This window comes from Phyllobates terribilis, unplaced genomic scaffold, assembly GCF_046119375.1.
Source record: "Phyllobates terribilis strain yellow unplaced genomic scaffold, ASM4611937v1 Scaffold_2__4_contigs__length_985480577, whole genome shotgun sequence".
NCBI classification, from domain to species: Eukaryota; Metazoa; Chordata; class Amphibia; order Anura; family Dendrobatidae; genus Phyllobates; species Phyllobates terribilis.
The window spans coordinates 527,348,212-527,374,879 of record NW_027362762.1 but is presented as its reverse complement, the minus strand read 5'-3'; positions in this window follow the sequence as shown (position 1 = coordinate 527,374,879).

The window sequence follows — 26,668 nt, the reverse complement described above, 5'->3', positions numbered from 1 at the left end:
AGCACAGTGGCGACTCATCCAAGAGGACACAATATACCCCACAACATCCAAAGAACTGCAGGCCTCACTTGCCTCAGTTAAAGTCAGTGGTCATGACTCCACCATAAGAAATAGACTGGGAAAAAATGTCATGCATGACAGTGTTCCAAGTCGAAAACCACTGCTGAGCAAAAAGAACATAAAGGCTCGTCTCAGTTTTTCCAGAAAACATCTTGATGATCGCCAAGACTTTTGGGAGAATACTCTGTTGACTCATGAGACAAAAGTTTAACATTTTCGAAGGTGTATGTCTCATTACATTTGGCATAGAAGTAACACAGCATTTCAGAAAAGGAACATCATACCAACAGAAAAATATGGTGGTGGTAGTGGGATAGTCTAGGGCTGTTTTGCTGCTCCTGGACCTGGAAGACTTGCTGTGGTAAATGGATCCATGAATTCTGCTGTCTACCAAAAAATTCCTGAAGGAGAATATCCAGCCATCTGTTCGTGAACTCACAAACTTGGTGAATGCAGCAGAAAAATGATTCAAAACACTTTAGCAAGTCAACTTCTGAATGGCTTAAAAAACAAGATTAATACTTTGGAGTGGCCTAGGGTCACAACCTGACTTCTCCAAATGTCTCCATGGGGACGGGTGACCGGTGGGTCCAAATCCTGGCTTCCCCAAATGTATCCATGGGTTCAGTGACGATCAATGAAGCAGGTCTGTATTTTTTTAGCTAGGACCACGGTCCTAAAGGCTGGAATCCTGTATAATGTCAAATCTTTGTCCCTCTTGATGGAGCCACGGTGTCCTGGCAATTGTCCTGCAGAGTGTTTCTTTATGGAGTCATTGTGTCCTGGCTGTGTTTTGTTAAATCATTTTCTTGTAGGAGAAAATCCTTTGTTATACTCATATCTGTGGTTAGGTTATCATTCACAGGTCAGGGGGTAGGTTGGATGAGATCGCAATTATTTGAGAATTTAATCAATCTGCTTAGTTTGTCCTCCTCTATTTTGCAAGTCCACAAGCTACATGGACTCATACAATGGATAATTAACATATTAGCAACCATCAGTTGTTAAATGACCGTGCGTCCCTGTCCTGCAAAGATAGCAGACAATAACCTGTAGAAGCTGATATAAGAGCTACACAGCAGCCATTTAGCAATTGCACAAACATTAATTCTAGTGTCAACATTCAGACTCATATGGCAACAGTCCATATATCTTCATCAACCAAAGAAAAACACATAAATTCAATAGTCCACATTCAGATAATAGCCTATGTTTCCTGGTGTACTGAAATAGATGTCTGGATAATTAAGATTAAATGCTGTGTCATCACAACATGTCTACACAGAGCACGTACATACAGACATGTACAGTGAGGAAAAAAAGTATTTAGTCAGCCACCAATTGTGCAAGTTCTCCCACTTAAAAAGATGAGAGAGGCCTATAATTAGCATCATAGGTAGATCTCAACTATGAGAGACAAAATGAGAAAACAAATCCTGAAAATCACATTGTCTGATTTGGAAAGAAATTTTTTTCACATTTTGGTGGAAAATAAGTATTTGGTCAATTACAAAAGATCATTTCAATACTTTGCTATGTATCCTTAGTTGGCAATGACAGAGGTCAAATGTTTTCTGTAAGTCTTCACAAGGTTGGCAAACACTGTTGCTGGTATGTTGGCCCATTCCTCCATGCAGATCTCCTCTAGAGCAGTGATGTTTTGGGGCTGTCGCTGGGAAACACGGACTTTCAACTCCCTCCAAAGATTTTCTATAGGGTTTAGATCTGGAGACTGGCAAGGCCACTCCAGTATCTTGAAATGTTTCTTACGAAGCCACTCCTTCATTTCCCTGGCAGTGTGCTTGGGATCATTGTCATGCAGAAAGACCCAGTCACGTTTCATCTTCATCTTCTGGAAGGAGGTTTGCACTCAAAATCTCATGATACATGGCCCCATTAGTTCTTTCATGTACACGGATCAGTCGTCCTGGTCCCTTGGCAGAGAAACAGCCCCAAAGCATGATGTTGCCATCCCTATGCTTCAAAGTAGGTATGGTGTTCTTTGGATGCAACTCAGCATTCTTACTCCTCCAAACACGTTTAGTTGTGTTTCTACCAAACAGTTCTACTTTGGTTTCATCTGACCATATGACATTCTCCCAATACTCTTCTGGATCATCCAAATGCTCTCTAACAAACTTCAGATGGGCCCGGACATGTACTGGCTTAAGCAGGGGGACAGAATCTGAGTCCCTGGCGGCGTAGTGTGTTACTGATGGTAGCCTGTGTAACGTTGGTCCAGGCTCTCTGCAGGTCATTCACTAGGTCCCCCCGTGTGGTTCTGGGATTTTTGCTCACCATTCTTGAGATCATTTTGACCTCACAGGGAGAGATCTTGTGTGGAGCCCCAGATCGAGGGAGATTATCAGTGGTCTTGTATGTCTTCCATTTTCTAATTATTGCTCCCACAGTTGATTTCTTCACACCAAGCTGCTTGCCTATTGCAGATTCAGTCTTCCCAGCCTGGTGCAGGCTACAATTTTGTTTTTGGAGTCCTTCGACAGCTCTTTGGTCTTCACCATAGTGGAGTTTGGAGTGTAACTGTTTGAGGATGCGGATAGGTGTCTTTTATACTGATAACAAGTTCAAACAGGTGCTAGTACTACAGGTAATGAGTGGTGGACAAAAGAGCCTCTTAAAAAAGAAGTTACAGGTCTGTGAGAGCCAGAAATCTTGCTTGTTTGTAATTGACCAAATACTTATATTCCACCAAAATTTTAAAAAAAATTCTTTCCAAATCAGACAATGTGATTTTCAGAATTTGTTTTTTCATTTTGTCTCTCAGAGTTGAGGTCTACCTATGATGTCAATTACAGGCCTCTCTCATCTTTTTAAGTGGGAGAACTTGCACAATTGGTGGCTGACTAAATACTTTTTTCCTCACTGTAAATGTATTATATATATGTATACACAGCACATACAGACACATATATACAGAGCACATACACATACACACACACACACTATAGAGGACTTACCAGTTTGCCTCCTCTTCTTCAGTTCTTCTAGACTCCTGCACGGTACAGGACCTGTGGTGACATCAATGTCACATGACCATGATGACATGACTGTATTGTCACTAAAGGTCCTGAACTAGTCTCAACATCGGAAACTACATTGATAATGCAGAACTGCTATTATCAATGTAATTTATGCTGTTAATGCTGGGGGGCCCTAAGGGTGTGGGGGCCCTGGACAATTGCCCCCAATGGTGGCACATGAACCTTTAATCAGTAGCAGTTATACTCAGTGGTTTCAGTAGCCCCCATGTGTTTTGCTGCTAGTCTTTTGAGATTTTGGGTCATTTATACTAAGTATATGCTATGAATTAGCTCTTTCTGTCGCACTTGCGCTATATTAGAGCATTATATTCTTCAATACATATACTTGTCATTTTATGTTTGAGCATCATCCTGAGGTATGGGATCCTGTTAGCACTACCTACTATATACTGTACACGCAGCGGACCTATGGTGTGTCCATTCCCTATTTTTGGAGGTTTTTTCTTTTCCCTTGTCTAATTTTAAAGCTTCTTGTTTTTATATTTAGCATCAATAAAAATTTGTCATTTTATTCATTCCATTTTGTCAGAATCTCTTCCTGTCTAGCGGTTACTGGCCGCAATAGACCCCTTTATGTTATATTGATAATGCAGAACTGCTATTATCAATGTAGTTTCTGCTGTTAATGCTGGGGGCCCCTAAGGGTTTGGGGGCCCTGGACAATTGCCCCCAATGGTGGCCTTATTTAAATTCAAATTCAAATAAAAAATACTTGTATCAAATTTGGTGACAAAACATAAGGATACACATTTCAATATCAAATAGTTATACTTATCATAGTGCAACAACAGTCTTTCTAATCCCTGTACACTTATCTGCTAGTAGGGGTTCAATTCTCTAGTCCAACCTCCTTACTTCTCTGCGCTACTGATTCATAGCTCATTACCTATGTGGTGTCAGGTGCCAGGCAAGATAATCAAACAGGGAGCTGTCAATCCTGCTAGAGAGGCTGGTGCTATTTGGGGAAACAGCTTTGGGAGGCAGAGGCTCCTTAAGCCCCTGTGCCCCAGCACCCAGAGCACATAAAATCTCATTTGCATATGGATAAAAATGTTAATTACTTGGGAATGCAGAGATACATAGAAGATATAAAGGTGTACATGGATTTGCATTTCAAAAACATGCATAACTATATATGCTGTTCGGGTGGTGTGTGAGGTGATCTTACTGACATTCCCTTTAAGCAGATCTTGTATCTGATGTCAAATGTAACAGGGTAAGTAAGTGTCTGTGTTCCATGTGGGATAATAGATGGGTGTCTGGTACCCATTTTAGAAATCTACACATATTTGTTTTAAAATTTTGAGAGTATTAATGGGCATATAATGTTCAGTGAGTGAGAAGCTGTCTCTTCGAGTTGATATTAATAGATGTACCATTGTACATCTATAGATCTATATACATCTATATACATCTATATACATCTATATACATCTATACATCTATCTATAGATGTACCATTGTACCATTTAGGCTACTAGTACTGCTGACAATACCACATGCAATATCATAATTTAAAGTGCACCAAGCATCTGTCAAACAGCCACATCTGTTAGCAGCTTATTTGATTGGAGTTCATTGAAAAATGTTCCACTGTCAGCTCCTGATTGGAATGGACACTATCTAGTCACTGACCCTCAGGCAGTGATTTAATGCTTGTTCTAACAGCTCCAAGGATGGAGCTGCGCACTTTGATTTCTGCTAATCCTCTAATTTTATAGCAGGGATTAAATACAGCATAAAAAAATTAACAAAACCATCATAAAGTTAAAACTTACAAGAACTGTGTGTTAAATCCTTCTACCTTAAATATTAATTTGAAATTGTAGAAAGAAATATTTTCTGTGCAAAAGTAAAGGTACCGTAAATGTTAGTAGGACATGTATCTATCCTTTCAAAAACTCAGACAGCACTCTATACCAACATAAAAAACAAGAACACACTTTATTAGCCCATGGATGTGGCACTGTTTTGGCTCTTAAAAGGGTTGTCCACTTCTCAGACAACCCCTTCTCAATTCTTATATTTACCACCAATAAAATAATAACAGACAATCAGCTCTGAATTCACTTATCGGCCTTTGGATGTATCACAAACATTCGGAGGAAGCAAGAGCAGCAGCTCTCACTAACTTTGAATGTATCTGATTTGTCCAGAGGCGGGTGAGAGAAGCCAGCGCTGATTGGCCACAGGGATTGTGTGACATAAAAAAGTCACCAGATTCCTGGGAAAGCCAATGAGAGTTTGTAAAGGCATTGTTTGCAAGAGCTGAAACATAGCCAGATCCATGGGTTATTAAAGTGCATCCTTTTCATTTTGACATGAAGTGCTAGTGCTGTCTAACTTTTTTTGGAGTATGTGTAGTGAGGGCGTGTACTCACAATTCAACTATCTATCTATCTATCTATCTATCTATCTATCTATCTATCTATTTATCTATTGTATAAGAAAAGCAGGCAGTACTCCAAAAAAATCGATGGAAAAAGAGGACGTTATTAGCCCATCTGATGTCGCAACTTTAGGCTGTGAACAACCTTTTTCAAGCAGTGTTCAAATACAAGTGAAAGGTATATACACTACCGTTCAAAAATTTGGGGTCACCCAGACAATTTTGTGTTTTCCATGAAAACTCATAAATAAAAGTATCAAATGAGTTGCAAAATGATTAGAAAATATAGTCCAGACATTGACAAGTTTAGAAATAATGATTTTTATTTGAAAGAATAATTTTCTCCTTCAAACTTTGCTTTCGTCAAAGAATGCTCCCTTTGCAGCAATTACAGCATTGCAGACCTTTGGCATTCTAGCTGTTAATTTGCTGAGGTAATCTTGAGAAATTTCACCCCATGCTTCCTGAAGCCCCTCCTACAAGTTGCATTGGCTTGATGGGCACTTTTTGCGTACCATATGGTCAAGCTGCTTCCACAACAGCTCAATGGGGTTGAGATCTGGTGACTATGCTGGCCACTCCATTACAGAAAGAATACCAGCTGCCTGCTTCTTCCCTAAATAGTTCATGCATAACTTGGAGGTGTGCTTTGGGTCATTGTCCTGTAGTAGGATGAAATTGGCTCTAATCAAGTGCTATCCACAGAGTATGGCATGGCGTTGCAAAATGGAGTGATAGCCTTCCTTATTCAAAATCCCATTTACCTTGTACAAATCTTCCACTTCACCAGCATCAAAGCAACCCCAGACCATCACATTACCTCCACCATGCTTTACAGATGGCATCAGGCACTCTTCCAGCATCTTTTCAGTTGTTCTGCGTCTCACAAATGTTCTTCTGTGTGATCCAAACATCTCAAACTTTGATTCGTCTGCCCATAAAACTTTTTTCCAATCTTCCTCTGTCCAATGTCTGTGTTCTTTTGCCCATATTAATCTTTTCCTTTTATTAGCCAGTCTCAGATATGGCTTTTTCTTTGCCACTTTGCCCTGAAGGCCAGCATCCCGGAGTCGCCTCTCCACTGTAGAAGTTGACACTGGCATTTTGCCTGTACTATTTAATGAAACTGCCAGTTAAGGAGCTGTGAGGTGTTGATTTCTCAAACTAGAGACTCTAATGTACTTGTCTTGTTGCTCAGTTGTGCAGCGGGGCCTCCCACTTCTCTTTCTACTCTGGTTAGAGCCTGTTTGTGCTCTCCTCTGAAGGGATTAGTACACACCGTTGTAGGAAACCTTCAGTTTCTTGGCAATTTCTCGCATGGAATAGCCTTCATTTCTAAGAACAAGAATAGACTGTCGAGTTTCACATGAAAGTTCTCTATTTCTGAACATTTTGAGAGTTTCATAGAACAAACAAATGTAATGCTCCAGATTCTCAACTAGCTCAAAGGAAGGTCAATTTTATAGCTTCTCAAATTAGCCAAACCGTTTTCCGCTGGGCAAACATACTTGTGCAAGGGTTTTCGAAACATCCATTAGCCTTCTTACATGTAGCATCAGCGTCCCTGCCTCCTGCTAGGCAGGGACGCCGTTCCCCTCACCTCTCCGCTCCGTGCCCGGCGTCTTCCTCCCGCTCTGCTGGCAGCGTTCGCTGCTTCCCGGCCTCTGTGCTTAGGGCGCGTGCGCTCCCCCTCTCTTAAAGGGACCGCGTGCGCCGTCCTAAGGAGTCCCCGGCCAATGGCCGGAGGACCTCACCATATATAAGGCACCTCCTCCAAAATGGAGGTGCCCGAGCAATGTTGTTGCAAAGCCTTTCAACCCTGCTTCAGCCCTCAGGTCCTGTTACCAGTTACCTGCCAGTCACCTGCCAGATTCCTGCTTGATACCTGCCTGATATCTGCTTACCTGCTTCTATCCTGTGGTCCGACAGTCTGCCTACCAGCACCTGCCAGTCTGTCTATGGATCAGTCCGCCTGTGGACCAGGAAGTACCTGCCAGATACCTGCCTGATACCTGCCTGCCTGTCCAGAGACTCTTACTCGCTCACCTGGGAGCGCTCACCTGCTACCTGCCTGCTAGCCTACCTGCAGGCTTAGCCGTCACTTGCTGTGACCACCTGCCTGTCCAGAGACTCTTACTCGCTCACCTGGGAGCGCTTACCTGCTACCTACCTGCTAGCCTACCTGGAGGCTTAGCCGTCACTCGCTGTGACCTCCTGCCTGTCCAGAGACTCTTGCCCGCTCACCTGGGAGTGCTCACCTGCTACCTGCCTGCTAGCCTACCTGGAGGCTCTGCTGTCACTTGCAGTGACCACCTGCCTGTCCAGAGACTCTTGCCCGCTCACCTGGGAGCGCTCACCTGCTACCTGCCTGCTAGCCTACCTGGAGGCCCTGCCGTCACTTGCCGTGACCACCTGCCTGTCCAGAGACTCTTGCCCGCTCACCTGGGAGTGCTCACCTGCTACCTGCCTGCTAGCCTACCTGGAGGCTCTGCTGTCACTCGCTGTGACCACCTGCCTGTCCAGAGACTCTTGCCCGCTCACCTGGGAGCACTCACCTGCTACCTGCCTGCTAGCCTACCTGGAGGCCCTGCCGTCACTTGCCGTGACCACCTGCCTGTCCAGAGACTCTTACCTGCTCACCTGGGAGCGCTCACCTGCTACCTGCCTGCTAGCCTATCTAGAGACTCTTCCCTGCTGTCACTTGCCATGACCACCTGCCCGTCTAGAGACTCTTTCCCTGCTGTCACTTGCCGTGACCACCTGCCCGTCTAGAGACTCTTACCCTGCTGTCACTTGCCGTGACAATCCGCCTGTCAAGAGACTGTCCCCGTCACTTGCCGTGACTTCCTGCCCCTTCTACCCAGAGACTGTCCCTGTCACTTGCCGTGACTACTTGCCCGCCTTCCCTGGGAGCCACCCGCTTCCTTACAAGGACTGCCCCTTTGTATAGTTGCTCAGAGGTTCCACCTCCCAGACCCGTTACATTACACAGTTAGCAAACACAATGTACCATTAAAACACTGGAGTGGTGGTTGTTGGAAATGGGCCTCTATACACCTATGTAGATATTGCAATAAAAACAAGATGTTTGCAGCTAGAATAGCCATTTACCACATTAACAATGTTTAGAGTGTATTTCTGATTCATTTAATGTTAGCTTCATTGAAAAAAATGTGCTTTTCTTTCAAAAATAATGAAATTTCTAAATGACCCCAAACTTTTGAACGGTAGTGTATATAGTAACAGTTGGGCATGTTTCAATTACAGCTCATTTAGCATAAATTACAATCAAAACTGTCATTTACATTAGAGAAATACCATTTGACATTAAAATTCATATTGTGCAGAAAATATAAATATATATATATAAATTCATCAATACATAGCGATATTGTTAAGTGTTTTATTCACTGAGGCAGATTCTGCCCCCCCCCCTCCTCTCCTCTGTGGAGGAACCATGTCTCTAATCATAAACTTCAGTTGCTTTTCATTATGTCCCTTTTCTACAAAGTGCTTGGCGACTGGTAAGTCCAACTTTTCTTTCTTATGGTATATCGGCAAAATGAACTGTAGCAAGCTTTCCAGCACTTATTACTTTCTTTTGCGCATCCTTGATGGATGTATCTTATCAGGGAAAGCATCTCCATAAACAAAATGGTGATCACAACTTCACGTTGCTATTGCACATGTGTGGGTGTGAGTATCACATGCACAGATATGTGCATAATTGTTTTTCTGGATGCCGATAAGCAAGATGGCGACTGCATGTGCAATGATCCATGGTAACCCTGCGCTGAATGGCTTAATAATTATGATGATTCTGGCACTTCTGGACACTGGTTTTCGGTTAATTATGAAATTTATGGGTGAGTCTTCTTAATAAGAATACACAGGTGCGCATCTTACCTTAATTAATGCACAAAGCACTTTATTCACTGTTCACAATATCTCTATGTATTGATGAATTTATGTACTGTATCTTTTTATATTTTGTGCACAATATGAATTTTAATGTTAAATTGTAGTTTTATAAAGTTTTGATTGTAATTTATGCTAAGTGAGCTGTAATTGAAACATGCCAACCTGTTACTATATATATACCTTTCACTTGTATTTGAACACTGCTTGAAAAAGGCTGTTCACAGCCAAAACGTTGCCAAACCAGATGGGCTAATAAAGTCCTCTATTTGAATCTATTTTTTGGAGTGCTGCCTGCTTTTTTTATACAATATAAATAACAACGGGATAGTTGTTTGGGAGGCCTTGCACCCATCTTTTCTAATTTGGTGCTGTTCTGGTATTTTTTCTCTATCTGTTTATCTATCTATCTATCTATCTATCTATCTATCTATCTATCTATCTATCTATCTATCTATCTATCTATCTATCTATCTATCTATCTATCTACTGTGTCTACCAGCTATCTATCCAGTGACCTAAATACATTTGTAATTTTGTTCACGCAATATATAATAGTTACCAAGTTGCAGGAATAAAATACAGAATAGGATTTTCTTCTATGTGCTGTTGTCTGAAAATATCTGAAAGTTGCTATATATTAGTATAATTTAAAGATTTATGCACAAAATACAATTGATTCTTTTTAAGGAAAAGCTAGGAATCTGTGTAAAGTGTGAGCAAGGCGACCTATCAACGTTATCGGCATGGACATGCTGCGAGTGTCAGTTGCTCAGAGTCAGTCAAAAAGATAAGGATAGGATGGATACACAGCGAGCTGATATGCTTGTCCAGATTTATATGTGGAAATTTCCTAATCCCCTCTGGGCAATAGCTATCGCTACTTAAATAACACAGTTACAAAGGCATTTACTGAAATTCAGAAATATATTTTCTAACTATCTTTCTGCTAAATACTAAAGTTTTATACTTCTGTACAACCCAATCACAATTTTTTATTGAGTCTGAAAAAAACAAGAAATATGTGAAAGGTTAGTGTGAAATGATGGTCTGATTAATTCTTTATCAAATTAATGATGTTGATTTGCACATACTAATGATTTACATATTGTGCAAATAAAAAACATTATCCATGTAGTATATTCTGGCCAATAACAGAATTCTTCATGTGGAGGATTATGTGAAATCTATAATTTTCTTTATTTATTTTACTCACTTATATAGCTCCATTAATTCCACAGCACTTTACAGACATTAAGGGCACTGTCCCTATCGGGGCTCAAAATCTAGATTACCTATCAGTATGTCTTTGGAATGTGGGAGGAAACCCACGCAAACATGGAGAGAACATACAAACTCCTTGCAGATGTTGTCCTTGGTGGGATTAGAACCCAGGACCCCAGTGCTGCAAGGCTGCAGTGCTGACCACTGAGCCACCGTAAGTTAAAGATATACATTTTTTTGTTGGCAACCAAAAGCTTTCCAGTTTAATATGTGCTACTATGTTTCTGAAAAATGAGAGAAATAAATTGGGTTAATTAATGGGTTTCAACACTGAAATGCCATGATGAGGCATTCACCCTGACATCTGAAAACTAACTGCATCCATGCATAAGTATAGAAGAAGAGCAAGTATGGAGAGTGGTAGGAGATTTGGGCAGTGCTTGTAGAGGAACGTCATGGATTGGTAAGGGTAGCATGATTTAACATTTTGACTTTAGAACACTTCTGCATCATTTTTATTTTTTGAAATGATGGGTTGGAAAACCACTTTAATATTTCATGGCCCTTTTTACAGATTATATGCACTCACCACAGACTTTTCCCCCACAAATACAAAAAATGGAATGCCTTGGAAGAATATGCAACAGACAAATTATATGATTTGGAAGACTCAAAGAAAATGTTTGTATACGTTGGGTCAAAATTCAAACTTTTCATATCTTGCCCTCAATTTATAATGTTACTAACATCTACAGTTGTAAAACATCCTTGTGACTGCCATCACTACTCCCTTTTTATTGCCAATAAGAACTTTAGAATTGCCATATTCTGGGCATTGGGGCATGCTTATAGTAGTGACATATTTTTTCAAATGTTTGGTACTTGACTTATCTGCATTCCAATGGATATTGAGCATCTAGAAGATGTTTTGTTTTTTTTCACATCAATAAAAGACTTTTTTTTCTGTTGATGTGTGTCCATAGATTCCAATACATTCTATTTTGATCTCGGTTTCTTTCACGGATAGACCAGATAACCACTATAATCTATGGTGCTATTCACATGTCTGTGTTTTCAAGGATCATGTTTCTGTAAAATTCATGGAGACATGTCCATTTTTCTTCGGTATTACAAGTCAATACAAGTCTATATGGGTAGGTGAAAAGCACATACAAAAAAACCCGCAATCCATGTGCCATCTGTGAACTGTATTTAATTTTGCAAAGTACAGGGTAGGTTTGTAATTTATTTATCTATCCGTGAAAAACCCTGATGACACAGATGGTAAAAACAGACACACGGATGACATAGATGGTAAAAACAGACACACAGACCATACACTGATGACACACGAATGGTAAAAATGGACTCACGGACCATACACTGATGACAAACTAATGGTAAAAATGGACACACTGACCATACACTGATGACACACTAATGGTAAAAACGGACACACGGACCATACACTGATGACAATCAGGAAGACTACCAGGCATGCGCAGACCCTTCCAAGAAGACTACCAGGCATGCGCAGACCTCTTTATGCGGGTCTGCGCATGCCTGGTAGTCTTCCTCATTGCCTTGCCTGCTGGGACCTGCTTGATGGCCGGGGGTGCGCGCACTGCGGTTGCGGTGATTTGCGCACTGGCCGCACCCTCGTTCTTGGCGGTGACGCGGCGATCATGTGACTTCATCATATAATTTAAATATTGTCCTGGAGGTAACACTGCAATACCTCCCCTTGAGAAAGCGTGCATCTTACATTCGAAACATGCGTCGGGGATCGACGCTCTTCCACTCACTCCACGGGAGGTCCACTTGCTACATGGGTAAGGACCTAAGTTTATAGGGATATAATTGTGGTGGGATTTTTAGTGGCACTAGTACATCTTATAACCATGCACAGGTTCTGGCCACGCCAGTTAAGCCCCATTGATCTTGGTACAAACATTTTTTATGTACTACAGTATAGAAGATTTGGTTAGTAGCTGATCTTTTTTGTGGTATTCACCCGCTGCTCGGTCTATAACTTTATCCGTACACAATACTACAAGTGCCCTGCAATTCTGACCCTAGTGTAGTGATACCTCTTGTATGCTACCACCATTTAATCCATTTTTTAATCGTTTTTAATGAAATGTAATAAAGCGGTATTTAACATTGAAGTGAAAAACACTGATGACCCTGTAGGTAAAAACAGACACACGAACCGTACACTGATGACACACGGATGGAAAACATGATGACACCTGTACCATTTTTAAGTACACTTAGCCTTTTTTCTCAGAAATTATTTAAAAAATGTTTTATTACTTTCTAGTAATGACAATACCAAAGTACTGCAAAAATGCCATGTAAACGGTTATTCTTTAAATATTTCTGCAATTTCTGTATTAGACTGACAATACTGTAGGACATCCTTTTGATATGCTACAATGTCTGAAAGATGAAAATGGCTGTGCATTGCCAGAAACAGCAATCAGTGTTTACAATGTCTAACGGCATTGATTTGTGCCCCTTTGCAACATTTTCAGTGGTGTCGGGTCCAATCTATATAAATTTCTCTTAATTTGCCTTGTTTCTGCTTTAAAAAGCTGAGGCAGACTGACTAGACTGCACTAAAGGGGTACTACAATCTCAGTGGTTGGAAATGCATCAGCTAAATATGACAGATAATGTGATAAAAAAGGTCAGCATAAGTTCAAAGAAAAAAAAAATCTGCCAATGAGATAATGCTTCATGAATTTTTCAGAAGTGTCAAATGAAGTAACCTCTTCTGTCCGATATCCGGCAAATAATATTTTTTTTTTGGTCAGATAGCCATAAACACAGTATAACACTGCTAAAACAAGGTCATTCCTATCCTTCATTAATGTATTCCATTATAAAGGAAATCCAGTCCCACTAATAAACTTTCTGAAGGAAAATCTCTCAGTTTGGAGGTCACATCTGAGTATACACCAAACAACAAGCTCTCTTGAAGCCTTACTATGAAGATCATGAGATTCAATGCAAAATTTGGAACAAGGTCCCCACAGTCCGCGCTACTGAAGTATGCCAGTTATAATGCTGTGATATTTGAGCTCTCTCAGGTACCAAGGCTGCATGCTATCTCTGAACTCTCTACAGATACATTTCTGTCCATTTACCAATTCGCTTTTTTAGTGTTTTAAGGCAAAACAAATGTTAGCCAAACCATTCATAGCGAGATGCATAAAGCAAAAGAGAATCAGCCAAAATATAAAATTTTCCAGTGCTGATTCCCTATAGAGTAATGCGAAAGATTTCTGTTCACAGCTAATTTACTATTGTTAAATGTGATGTATTACAATATTAGTGTAAAACTAATAATAATAAAATAATACCAATTTTAAGGATAGATCTATTCATCATTGCAAGTCTTTTAAGACCCTGTATGGATCAGTATTGTTTCATATCTTTTCAGACAAATTAATTATCATATAAGGAGAAAAGTCTATCTTTTAGGACATGTTAGTACATGGATGTTAAATCTGGATTTCAATATGTCCAAATAAGACCTCAATGATTTAACAACAGAGCTCAAAACTAAGGACGAGGGGAAATCACATAAAAACCTGCTGATGATATTGTAGCCCACAGACATGATACTGACTGGTGCAACAACTATGTATTTTGTTCCTGAACCTACTACAAGCATTGCAAAGACTGCATTATGTTTCCATGTTATAAATTGAATAATATTTGTATTTAAATTATGTACATTTGTCTCCAAAGTCAGAAGAGGAGAGCTGCAGCTATAGGTATGTCTGTAATGACACAACGCTCAACTTTGCTGTTCTGTTAGTTGCAATCACACACACTCAGCAGTGAGATCAGGAGAGCAGACTGTCAGTCATTACATATCACTCTGGTAACACCTCCTATCATTTAATATAAGGTCTAGAGGCAGATTCTCAGGAAGATTTGTGATCGACCTAGAAATGTTAATAGCTCATTTACATACTAAGAAAAATTAGAATTTCTCTGTAACAAGATATCAGATTGCAGATATCAAGATATCATTTTCTTCAACTTTCTATGACCTGCATGACCATGTAGATGGCTTAGGTGGTTTTTATTCTACTGACAAATTGCCTTTACTCCTTTACCCCCGAAGGCTGTTTGCACGTTAATGACCGGGCCAATTTTTACAATTCTGACCAGTGTCACTTTATGAGATGATAAATCTAGAATGCTTCAATGGATGCCACTGATTCTGAGACTGTTTTTTGTGACCTATTGTATTTCATGATAGTGGTAACATTTATTTGATATAACTGATGTTTATTTGTGAAAAAATCAAAAATTTGGCAAATTGTGAAAATTTCGTAATTTTCAAAATTTTAATTTTCATTCCCTTAGCCCCTATACTCCCCAGGGTGGTTTGCACGTTAATGACCGGGCCAATTTTTACAATTCTGACCACTGTCAATTTATGAGGTAATTACTCTGGAACGCTTGAACAGATCCCCCTGATTCTGAGACAGTTTTTTCATGAGATATTGTACTTCATGATAGTAGTAAAAATTTTTTGATATCACTTGCATTTATTTGTGAAAAAAAATGGAAATTTGGTGAAAATTTTGAAAATTTCACAATTTTCAAACTTTGAATTTTTATGCCCTTAAATCAGAAAGATATGTCACAGAAAATAGTTAATAAATAACATTTCCCACATGTCTACTTTACATCAGCACAATTTTGGAAACAAATTTTTTTTTTTGTTAGGGCGCTATAAGGGTTAAAAGTTGACCAGCGATTTCTCATTTTTACAACAAAATTAACAAAACCTTTTGTTTAGGGTCCACATCACATTTGAAGTCACTTTGAGGGGTCTTTATGACAGAAAATACCCAAAAGTGACACCATTCTAAAAACTGCACCCCTCAAGGTGCTAAAAACCACATTCAAAAACTTTATTAACCCTTCACATGCTTCACAGCAATTAATTGAACGTGAAAAAAAAAATGAACATTTAACTTTTTTTGACAAAAATTTTACTTTAGACCCAAAATTTTTAATTTTCACGAGGGTACCAGAAAAAATTGGACCCCAAAAGTTGTTGTGCAATTTCTTCTGAGTACGCTGATACCCCATATGTGGGGGAAAGCCATTGTTTGGGCACACGGCAGGGCTCGGAAGGGAAGGAGCGCCATTTGACGTTTCCAATGCAAAACTCGCTGGAGTTGACAGCGGAGCCCATATTGCGTTTGGAGAGCCCCTGATGTGCCTAAACAGTGGAAACTCCCCATAAGTGACCGCATTTTGGAAACTAGATCACTTAAGGAACTTATTTAGATGTGTGGTGAGTACTTTGAATCCCCAAATATTTTGCAAAAGTTTATGACGTAGAGCCATGAAAAAAAAAATCATTTTTTTTCACAAAAACTATCTTTTAGCCACAATTTTGTTAATTTCACGAGGGTACCAAGAGAAATTGAACCCCAAAAGTTGTTGTGCAATTTCTTCTGAGTATGCTGATACCCCATATGTGGGGGAAAGCCATTGTTTGGGCACACGGCCGGGCTCGGAAGGGAAGGAGTGACGCTTTGGAATGCAGACTTTCATGGAATGGTCTGCGGGCATCATGTCACGTTCTCAGAGCCCCTGATGTGTCTAAACAGTGGAAACCCCCCACAAGTGACCCCATTTTGGAAACTAGACCCCTCATTGAATTTAGAAAACCTATACAAAAAGTAAATACCAAAATAAACAGTATATAATTGCCAAAGAATACAAAAATCAAAGAAACACAAACAAATGCATTCTGAGAACAAATTATTATAGATGAAAAATCAATTTATTAGTATAGAACTGGACAGCACAAAATAAAACCATAATATTAAAAACACGAAATATGAAAATGGAGGAGATCTGGGTGTATCCATAAATGTCAAAAATATAGGCACTCCCTGATGAAGCGAGAGCGAAATGCACATTGGAGTGATGTGAGGGGATCTGCGGTGTGTCCAGCTCCGGGATATGTTGCACCCTTTATTATTTTCTTGATTGGTCATTTTCTTTACATGCCTATGTGGTCTCAATTCCACTTGGAAAATATTTATATATCTTATTATTGACCACATATACTTACCCATTCTAAATTTATAGTCCATATACTTGTTTATGGCTACCAGAAGCACCTTGCAATTTTTACCAGTTTATTCATTATAATATCACGTATTTAGATTCATTCATGGTTCATAGACCTATTTACGGTTCTTCAAAGCACCTTGCACTTTTTGCTATTTATTATCATGAATGAATAAATTGATGCATTATAAGATTATTATTATTTAATAAAATCTCTATTTTTGTATTTTTTGCATATTGCACCTATATAAGCAATTCTTGTAATACTATGTGCTGGTTTTTGCATGTTTGCCTATATTTTGGACATTTATGGATACACCCAGATCTCCTCCATTTTTATATTTTGTGTTTTTAATATTATGGTTTTATTTTGTGCTGTCCAGTTCTATACTAATAAATTGATTTTTCATGCATTTATAAGAAGTGATAGTGTCTTTTGAATTGCCATAACATACAATTTGGAATTTCAATCTATAACTCAAATGAATGGCGACTATTCAGCGATAGCTCAAAGCCAAGCAGTCCAAATTGGCTATTCAATTTCTTTTTTTGAAGAATAGGAAGACCTAAAGAGAGTCATTGAGTTGTTGAACTATCACAAACACAATTAGATAATCTTTGTTGACCTTAAAATGGTATGCTTACTTCTTGGTAAGCAATGCAGATACACCAAATATCCTTGTTTTCTATGCATGTGGGACAGCAGAGCTCGTGAGAAGCATTGGAAGGAGGGGAATTGGCCTTCAAAATGTGACTTCGAACCTGGTGATCCAAACATTTTACATGAGCCACTTGTTGACAGAAATAACATTTTATTTCCACCTCTGCACATGAAACTGTGTCTCATGAAGAAATTAGTTAACGCTTTGCCAGCTGAAGGAGTGTAGTGCCGGCGTCCCTGCCCTCTGCTAGGCAGGGACGCTGTTCCCCTCACCGCTCTGCTACGTGCCCGCCGTCCCTCTCCCGCTCTGCTGGCAGCGCGCGCTCCTTCCTGGCCACTGTGCTTAGGGCGCGCGCGCGCGCCCTCCCTCCCTCTTAAAGGGGCCGCGCGCGCCGTCCTAAGGAGTCCCCGGCCAATGGCCGGAGGACTTTACCATATATAAGGCACCTCCTCCAAAATGGAGGTGCCCGAGCAATGTTGTTGCACCGTTCTACTCTGCTTCAGCCCTCAGGTCCCGTTGCCAGTTACCTGCCAGTTACCTGCCAGATTCCTGCCAGCTTGCTGTCCTAATCCTGCCTGATTTCCTGTTACCTGCCTGCCTGCCTGAGGTCCGACGGTCTGCCTTACAACTCCGGTCAGTCTGTCTAAGGACCAACTTGCCCGCTCACCTGGGAGCGCACATCAGCTACCTGCCTGCTTGCCTGAGGTCCGACGGTCTGCCTTACAACTCCGGTCAGTCTGTCTATGGACCAGCTTGCCCGCTCACCTGGGAGCGCTTCTCCACTACCTGCCTGCTTGCCTACCTGGAGGCTCCGCCGTCACGTGCTGTGACCACCTGCTATTCCAGAGACTCTCGCTTGCTCACCTGGGAGCACACATCCTCCATCTGCCTTGCTAGCCTACCTGGAGGTTCAGCCATCACAGGTCGTACCTACCCTTTACCTAGAGACTGCCCCGGTCACTTGCCGTGACCTCCAGCCCGTTCTTCCAGAGACTGCCCCGGTCACTTGCCGTGACCTCCAGCCCGTTCTTCCAGAGACTGCCCTGATCACTTGCCGTGACCTCCTGCCCGTACACCCAGAGACTGTCCCGGTCACCTGCTGTGACTGCCTGCCTGGTCGCCACCCGCTCCCTTACAAGGACCGCTCCCTTGTATAGTAGCCCAGAGGTTCCGCCTCCCAGACCCGTTACAGTTTGCTCGGGCCATGGAACCTGGTGGCACCCAAGCTCCCTCGCTCTCGGACCTGTGTCATGAACTGTCCCGTCAAAGGTCCCAACAGGAGTCCATCCTGGGTCACCTGCGGAATGTCAATACTCGCCTGGACACTCTGACTGTTCCACCAACAACCTCCGCCAGTGCCATGTCTCGCAATCCGGCAGCTCTGCTGTCCACTAACACCATGATATCCTACCCCGGACCTCGGCTTTCTGCACCTCCTCGCTTCGGAGGCGACTCAGCCCAGGCTCGGGGCTTCATAAATCAGTGCACCCTGCACTTTGAACTATTGTCCCACCAGTTTAACTCCGACCGAGCCAAAATTGCATTCATCATGTCCCATCTCACCGGGGAGGCCCTGGCCTGGCTAAATCCTCTATGGGAGAGAGGAGACCCCCTGGTGTCCAACTTGCCTGCTTTTCTCACGGCCTTCCGGAAAGTCTTCGACGAACCCGGACGGAAGACCTCATCCGCATCATCGTTGCTACGCCTCCGTCAGGAAAGTCTCACCGTGGGCCAATATGCCATACGGTTCCGTACCCTTGCCTCGGAGCTGGCCTGGGATAACGACGCTCTGGTTTCCGTCTTCTGGGAGGGTCTGTCCGGCCGTATTAAAGATGAACTTGCCGGTCGGGACATTCCTACCACTCTCGATGACTTAATAACTCTTGCCACCCGGATTGACCTACGGTTCCAGGAGTGTGCCAGAGAGGTCACCCGTGAGAGGAGGTTACCACGTCTAGCTCCTACTTTTCAGAAACCCGTCACTCCTTCTGTCTCTAACCAGGTACACCCTCCTGAGCCTATGCAGGTCGACCAGACCAAGATGGTCAAGACCCGTCAGAACTTACGCCGTGCCGAGGGGACCTGCTTCTACTGTGGCAGTAAGGAGCACCGGATCCGTGCCTGCCCGGAGAGGTCGGGAAACGCCTGTGTCTAGGTTCGCTCAGAGAGGTCCACCTAGACAAGAATAAATCCTCTCCATCCCTGCTGTTGTCAGTTTCAATCGTCTACGGGGAGAACCGTTATTTCGAACTAGCCCAACTGGACTCTGGAGCAGCCGGGAATCTTATTTCACAGTCCCTGGTAGAGAAATACCGCATCCCCACCAAACCTCTGGCTGTACCCTTGTCTGTTGCTGCCGTGGATGGGGGGCTCTTACCACGCCCCATCCAACTCATCACTGAATCCATTACTCTGCAGGTGGGAATGCTGCATTCTGAAAGTATCTCCTTCCATGTTCTGCCTGGACTCTCTCACGCCCTCTTGCTAGGCCTACCTTGGCTCCAGAAACATGCACCCGTTCTTGACTGGCAGACCGGAGAAGTCCTTCGCTGGGGACAGGGCTGCCATAAGACCTGTCTGGTTCCCGTTCATCCCGTCCGTCCTTCTCATACCCCAGCTAATCTACCTGGACTTCCGATTCCTTATTGGTCTTATGCTGATGTCTTTAATAAAAAGGAGGCAGAGACACTACCCCCTCATAGACCATACGACTGCCCTATCGACCTGTTACCTGGTACTTCTCCTCCCCGTGGGCGTATTTATCCATTATCCGCTGCTGAGACCCGGTCGATGTCCGAATATATTGAGGAGAATCTGGCCAGGGGATTCATCCGGAAATCTACCTCCCCGGCGGGAGCAGGCTTCTTTTTCGTCAAAAAGAAGGACGGCTCTCTCCGTCCCTGTATAGACTATAGAGGCCTTAACCAGATCACGGTGAAGAATAAGTACCCCCTTCCGCTCATTCCGGAGTTATTTGATCGTCTGAGGGGGGCTAGAATCTTCACCAAACTGGACCTCCGTGGGGCGTACAACCTGGTTCGTATCCGTCAGGGGGATGAATGGAAGACGGCATTCAACACCCGGGACGGCCACTATGAATATCTGGTAATGCCCTTTGGCCTCTGTAACGCTCCTGCCGTCTTTCAAGAGTTGGTCAATGACATCTTCCGGGACCTTCTCTACTCCTGCGTAGTGGTGTACCTGGACGACATCTTGGTCTTCTCTCCGGATCTCCAGACTCACCGGAGGGATGTTCGTCAGGTCCTGCTCAGGCTCAGGCAGAACCATCTCTACGCTAAATATGAGAAGTGCCTCTTTGAGCAGACCTCGCTTCCGTTTCTGGGCTACATTATCTCTCAGACCGGCCTACAAATGGATCCTGAGAAACTGTCTGCCATCGAGAAATGGCCCCGACCAGAGGGGTTGAAGGCTATTCAACGGTTCCTGGGCTTCGCCAACTATTACCGCCTCTTCATCCCGCACTTCTCTTCCCGGACTGCCCCAATTTCCGCGCTCACCCGTAAGGGTACTAATCCCAAAGAGTGGCCGCCCAAAGCAGAGGAGGCCTTTCTTTCCCTAAAACAGGCCTTCTCTTCTGCCCCGGTGCTGCATCGCCCGGACGGCAACAAGCAGTTCTTCCTGGAAGTTGACGCCTCCTCCTCTGGAGCCAGAGCGGTACTTACTCAAAAATCATCTTCCGGGAGAATGGTAACTTGTGGCTTCTTCTCCAAACTCTTCTCCTCTTCTGAACGCAACTATTCCATAGGAGACCGAGAGTTATTGGCCATCAAGCTGGCGTTGGAGGAGTGGCGTTACCTACTCGAGGGGGCTCTTCATCCGGTAATAATTTACACTGACCACAAGAACTTGGCTTACCTCCAGCATGCCCAGAGACTTAACCCGCGCCAAGCCCGGTGGTCCTTGTTTTTTGCTCGCTTTGATTTTGTTCTTCATTTTCGCCCGGCTGACAAAAACGTCAAAGCAGACGCCTTGTCCCGATCCTTTCTGGTGTCCGATCTCGAGGAAGAACCTAAACATATCATCGATCCCGCCAGAGTAATGCAGGTGGCTCCCGTGAGTCTAAATCGTCTCCCTCCCGGTAAGACGTTTGTTTCAGTACCTGATCGGGAGAAGATCCTACACTGGGGCCATTCGTCTAAACTAGCTGGCCACGCCGGTCAGAAAAAGACCCTCCAGCTTATTGCCCGGCACTATTGGTGGCCTACCCTGCACAAGGATATAATAGACTTTGTTTCTGCCTGTGTGTCCTGCGCCCGCAACAAAGTCCCGAGACATCTGCCAGCCGGACGCCTCCTTCCGCTTCCTGTACCTGCTGCCCCCTGGCAGCATATAGCAATGGACTTTATAACTGATCTCCCCATCTCTGCCGGTTGTACGGTCATTTGGGTGGTCGCTGACCGCTTTTCCAAGATGGCTCACTTTATTCCCCTGCCAGGCCTTCCGTCTGCACCCGAGCTGGCTAAAGACTTTATCCGCCACATCTTCCGTCTTCATGGCCTGCCCCTCCACATCGTGTCGGATCGTGGGGTACAGTTCACCTCACGTTTCTGGAGAGCCACTTGTAAACTACTAGACGTCACCCTGGACTTCTCTTCCGCTTACCACCCACAGTCCAATGGTCAAGTGGAGCGGATCAATCAGAACCTGACCAGTTACCTCCGGCACTTCGTTAATGCCCACCATTCTGACTGGGTGGATCTCCTACCATGGGCCGAGTTCTCTTATAATAATCACGAGAGCGAATCCTCCTCCAAATCCCCGTTTTTTGTAGTCTTTGGTCAGCATCCTCGGATTCCTTTTCCTGTCTCCACCTCTGTGGACAACCCGGCTGCGGAATCTCTCGTTAGCAAATTTTCCTCCATATGGGAGAGTACCCGGTCCGCACTCCTTCTGTCATCCGAGCGTATGAAAAGACACGCTGACAAAAAACGCCTGGATCCTCCACAATTTCGTCCAGGAGATAAAGTCTGGCTCTCATCTAAATATGTTCGACTCAAGATACCTTCTTACAAGTTAGGGCCTCGGTTCATCGGTCCTCTGGAGGTCATCAGTCAGATCAACCCGGTGGCCTATAAATTGAAAATCCCGGCCAACTTACGGATCCCTAACTCCTTCCATGTATCTCTCCTCAAACCCGTGGTGCTTAACTCTTTTTCCAAGTCTACAGGTACGCCTCCTCCTCCGGTTTCTGCTGAGGACGAGTTTGAGGTAGAGAACATTCTTGCCACCAAAAGGGTAAGAGGAAAGACCTTTTTTCTGGTAGACTGGAAGGGGTTTGGTCCTGAGGAGAGAACGTGGGAGCCCCGGGAGAACATCCATGCCCCTCTCATCCTAGCTAAATTTCTATCTGGCCTAAAAAAGGGGGGGCCTAAAGGGGGGGGGACTGTAGTGCCGGCGTCCCTGCCCTCTGCTAGGCAGGGACGCTGTTCCCCTCACCGCTCTGCTCCATGCCCGGCGTCCCTCTCCCGCTCTGCTGGCAGCGCGCGCTCCTTCCCGGCCACTGTGCTTAGGGCGCGCGCGCGCGCCCTCCCTCCCTCTTAAAGGGGCCGCGTGCGCCGTCCTAAGGAGTCCCCGGCCAATGGCCGGAGGACTTTACCATATATAAGGCACCTCCTCCAAAATGGAGGTGCCCGAGCAATGTTGTTGCACCGTTCTACTCTGCTTCAGCCCTCAGGTACCGTTGCCAGTTACCTGCCAGTTACCTGCCAGATTCCTGCCAGCTTGCTGTCCTAATCCTGCCTGATTTCCTGTTACCTGCCTGCCTGCCTGAGGTCCGACGGTCTGCCTTACAACTCCGGTCAGTCTGTCTAAGGACCAACTTGCTCGCTCACCTGGGAGTGCACATCAGCTACCTGCCTGCTTGCCTGAGGTCCGACGGTCTGCCTTACAACTCCGGTCAGTCTGTCTATGGACCAGCTTGCCCGCTCACCTGGGAGCGCTTCTCCACTACCTGCCTGCTTGCCTACCTGGAGGCTCCGCCGTCACGTGCTGTGACCACCTGCTATTCCAGAGACTCTCGCTTGCTCATCTGGGAGCACACATCCTCCATCTGCCTTGCTAGCCTACCTGGAGGTTCAGCCATCACAGGTCGTACCTACCCTTTACCTAGAGACTGCCCCGGTCACTTGCCGTGACCTCCAGCCCGTTCTTCCAGAGACTGCCCCGGTCACTTGCCGTGACCTCCAGCCCGTTCTTCCAGAGACTGCCCTGATCACTTGCCGTGACCTCCTGCCCGTACACCAAGAGACTGTCCCGGTCACCTGCTGTGACTGCCTGCCTGGTCGCCACCCGCTCCCTTACAAGGACCGCTCCCTTGTATAGTAGCCCAGAGGTTCCGCCTCCCAGACCCGTTACAAGGAGACTGTTTAAAGTACCTCATTTTGCCATTTCGTGTTATTTAAAAAAATAAAGGCTGGTATGTTTTATGATCGACAGATCCCATTTAATTGAGACAATGTCAGAACTCCGAAAGTAAACTTGATTATCATTTAAGGACATTGTCTAGGACTTTCTTGGAAATACACTACCAAACAATTACGCAGAAATTGTTTATAAACTCTTGGAGAGCAAAAAGTGCTGGTCACCATTATAATCATAATTTTTTTCGTAGACTGTACAATATCTTCAGAAATAAATGTAAATGTTCAAAGTTATATCCTCATGAATTTTTAATTAGTGGTCTGAAGTAATACAACAATAAAGTCTTGTTTTTCAACTTCCATGTTGCAATTAAAGAAACAGATCAAACAGCAGGTGCAGTGCTACGGGTCTGGGTGGTGGAACCTCTGTGCTTCGATGCAAGGAGTGACCAGAGGGGTGTAACCAAGTGCCAACTCGGACCGACCCAGGTCACACGGCGGCTCAGTCGACTCCGTGAACCAGGAAGGGACCAGGCAGGTGAACCAGGTGCCACTCTGGGACCGACCCTGTGTGAGAGCAGGCGACTCCCATGGGTCAGATGACAGGAGCTGACCGGTACAGCAGGTGAGCACGGCAGGAAGGCTGGACAGGTGGTCCGGGTAGATAAGCAGGCAGGTACCTCAGATAGCCCAACAGGTGCTTCGGGTAGGCAAGCAAGTGGGTACGGCGGTAAGCCAGACAGGTGCTCCGGGTTGGCCGGCTGGCAGGCACAGCAGGTAACTGGCAGGTGATCCAGGTAGGCAGGCAGGTGGCACGGCAGATAACTGGCAGGTGCTCCGGGTAGGCAGGCTGGCGGGCATGGCAGGTTACTGGCAAGTGCTCCAGGCAGGCAGGCGGGCACGGCAGGTAACTGACAGACTGGCGGGCAAGACTGTTAGACAGACTGACGGGCTGGACTGTTAGACAGATTGGTGGGCTGGACTGACAGGCAGCGGGTCCTGAGGGCTGAGGAAAGTGTTAGCACACAAAACAACAACCTTGCACAGGCATCACCATTTTGGAGGAGGTGCCTTATATAGGAGAAGTCCTCCAGCTGTTGGCCGGGGACTCTTTAGGATGGCACGCGCTGCCCCTTTAAGAGGGAGGGAGCGCGCGCGTCCTAAACACAGTGCCCGGGAAGCTGCACACGGTGCGCGCCACAGCAGCAGCAGGGGAGCAGGAAGACGCTGGACCAGGACCATGGCGGTGAGGGGAACGGCGTCTCTGCCCGGCAGGAGGCAGAAACGCCGATGCTACATGCAGCAATAATTGCACCCCTAATTAATACTTGGTTGTAAACCCTTTGTCATTGCTGACAGTCTCCACATGTTTCTTGTAGCCATCTATAAGCTTCTTGCACTTCTCAGTTGGAATTTTCTCCCACTCTTCCTTTACAGTTTGTCCAAACTCTTGAATGTTTGCAGGGTTCTTTTTCCTAATGGCAGATTTTGGCTCATTGCAAAGATTTTCAATGGGATTGAGGTCAGGACTCATTGCTGGCCATTTTAAAGCAGTCTATTTTTTCTTTTTCAATCTGTGTACTTTTGGATGTGTGCTTTGGGTCATTGTCTTGCTGCAGGACCCATGATCTTTGACTCAAATCAAGTTTTCTTACACTGGGTAGGACATTTCGCTCTAAAATCTCTTGACAATTCTCTGATTTCCTTATTAGTCTGTAAACAAAATGTTGTTTTGCATTGCCAAAACGCTCTAATTTTGTTTCATCTGTTCACAGAACATTTTACCAGAAGGATTATGGTTTGTCAAGGTATTCTTTGGCAAAGATCACTCATTCCTTTTCATGTATTTTCTTCAGTAATGGTTTCTTCCTTGGCCTTCGCCCATAAATCTCTGCATGGTTTAGTGTGCGGCGTATGGTACTTCATGGGTGCCAATAAAGATGAGCAGGACTGTACAAAATGCTTGGTTGCAACATGAACATCAAGGTGCATTTTCTGCATAACCTTTTGTCAGACTTCCCTGGAAACCTTGGTGCAGTCAGTGATAAGAGCAAGGAGAACGATTCAACCAAGATTTGAAGGTCATGGTTGGAGGTATCAGGGTAGATGGGTTGTACATATGATGACTGTCTATTGTTGGAGCATCAGATGAAACTGTCCACAGATTGAACACTCCTGGAAAAGCTATACGTGTAAATTTTTACTTTAACTGCTAACTAACTTTACTAATAGCACACAATTTGACTTACAGTAACAATATATCCTTTGTATGAACAAAGTAGATTTAAATAAACATTACATTCAGGTTATTTTTTGCATTATTTTCCATTGAATGTACATTTTAGTATGGTTTTGGAGACAAAGGGATGGTATTCTTAAGCTTAAAAAGTTGTGATAGAGAAAAACTGGGGTCACTTTTGGATTTAGAAGCCAAAAGTTAGTCAAAAACTAGTGATGAGCGAGTACCGTAATATTTGCAATCACTATACTCGTAACTAGTGTTGAGCGATACCTTCCGATATCGGGAAATATCGGATCGGATTGGATCGGACCGATACCGAAAAAGTATCGGATATCGCCGATTCCGATACCGGAAACCAATGCAAGTCAATGGGACATAAATATCGGAATTAAAATAAACCCTTTCTTTCCTTGTAGGTTATTTCTACATGAAGGAAAACAACTAAGAATAATGTAGAATGTATTGGGGGAGGTGGGGGAGACAATAAAGGCATAGAGGTTTAGCCCAGTCAAATGGAATAGCAGGAATTAATATTTTTTTATTATGTTCTGAGTTACGGAAATATTAACTATGTTAAGTATTTTTATATTTTGTCAGATATTTATGTTTCACTA